At 46.3% G+C, this 1,896-nt stretch overlaps 1 pseudogene; it reads right to left on the bottom strand.

The window, feature by feature from the left end:
- Positions 1–250: 250 nt before the first annotated feature.
- LOC102865747 lies at positions 251–1,111 on the bottom strand (annotated as a pseudogene).
- Positions 1,112–1,896: the final 785 nt, after the last annotated feature.

The following is a 1,896-nucleotide window of genomic DNA, read 5'->3' as shown; positions in this document are numbered from 1 at the left end:
CTTTAATAAATAGAAGCCACATCACTTCACTTGTTACTGTGAATAAATTCAGGGCAACAATTTGAGGTCTTCATAAAGCTTCATCACCCACAAAATAATATAAAAAGATGAAGGCTTTCACCATCTCAGCCTTTGGTTTTCTTTTAATCTCTGCTCTTCCACCCACATAAGCATGCACTTCCAAAGTGGAACTGTCTTCAGAGCTTATACTAATTAGGAGTCTAATTTATCAGCTTCAGGGATCCCTGAATTAGCTGAGGAACCTGGATAAATCTTCTTTGATATCTGCTTCATCCCAAGGCCCATGAATGTTTTCTTTAAAAAGCTTTAGGCGAATGAGGTAGAAAGGGCAAAGGCACGAGATGGAAACAAGCAGAAGGGTGAACAGTATGGATCCCAAACAGCAAGCCTCCCAAAGCTGAAAACTCAAAAAGCAGTGTGACTCCCACAGAGCAGTGAGGAGTCTGTTCCTTTAGCTTCTTCTGCCACAGGGCAAAGATCTGGATGACAAATGTCACGATGATGAAGGCAGGTAAGGACCAGGGCAGGCGTGAGGCCAGGCAAAGATGGCCATGTTTAAGGACAGTGTGCTGGATACAATGGCAATGTTGGGACCATAGTCGAAAAAGATGAGGTGGCCTAGCAGCATGAAGACCGACATGGTGCAGATGGTGTCAGTGCTGACAGACTCTGTCAGAGTCTTCAGCACTGGTGAGAAGCCATAAGTAAAAGTGATGAAAACCAGAGCTCTCTTCAGGTCTGCCCACCGGGTCAGCCCGCTCTTTTTGCGCCCTTTTGCCTCCATCAGTGAGATTAAACAAAACATATCCAGTGAGGAAGCTAGGCTGGTCCCTAAAAGCCACTGAGGGGCCAGAAGACCCTAGTCCATATACCACCAGATAACCACAAACACACACGCACTGCACAACTACTGAATCACCATGCAGGACTCAAACACGACAGCCCAATAATGGTATTTCTGGGCAGAGATATTTTTCCGAAGCTCTTTCAGGAACTGCCAATCCACATAATTATCAGGGCAGGGCTGTTGCTCTTACAAGACCTCCTGCCACTTGACCTCCTTGGTGTTAGTTTGGGGCTGGTCACACATTATCGTTCCCCAAAACTCAGACCTGTTCAATCTCCCTAGAAGAATTCCATGTGGTTCTGATTCTTTATGAAGTTTTGAAATAAGGCCTCTCTGGAAATTCCATGTTGTGCTGTAGATGATAGTCTATTGACCTTCCTTTGTTTCTAAAGGCAGCAACTCAGGCCAGGCATGCAATAGATGAGCTTGTTCTCTGAGGCAGGGTAACACACCAATTTCCAGCCCTCTGGTTCCTAGGGGTGCGTGGCCAGAGGAGGGTGGCCACCTGCCTCCTTCCCCAGGGTTCGCTACGATCTTTGATAATTTTCTATATTGACTTCTTCAGTGCAAGATTTAAACAGTGTGTTGTTGTTGTTGTTTTGTGCCACCCAGTCGCTTGTGACCCTATGAATGACAGCTCTGAAGCCTGCCCTGTCCTGAACCAGTCTCACCGACACACCTACACTCCTTGCCGCAGACACTTTATTAATCTATCTCATACGCAGTCTTCTCCTGCACTGTCCTCCACCCTTCCGAGCAGATGTCCTTCTCCAAGGATCAGTCTCTGCTGGCCACATGCCCAAAGTATGTGAGACGGAGCTTCAAAATCCTAGCCTCCAAGGAAACACTTGGTTTCACCTTCTCTAAGACAGACCTTTCTTTGTGGTCCATAGTATATGTTCAGGACTCATTTCTAGCTCAAAGGGATCAATTCTTCCAGCTCTCTGATGCATAGCAAGTAATTGCAAAGACCATGGCCTAGATCAGGCACATCTGAGTCTCTAGACTGGCATCATTGCTTCTCCGTA

This window comes from Elephantulus edwardii, unplaced genomic scaffold, assembly GCF_000299155.1.
Source record: "Elephantulus edwardii isolate Elephantulus edwardi_28Jun2011 unplaced genomic scaffold, EleEdw1.0 scaffold00229, whole genome shotgun sequence".
Taxonomy (NCBI): Eukaryota; Metazoa; Chordata; class Mammalia; order Macroscelidea; family Macroscelididae; genus Elephantulus; species Elephantulus edwardii.
The sequence above is the reverse complement of the archived record's forward strand: the minus strand, read 5'-3'. Positions and strand labels throughout refer to the sequence as shown.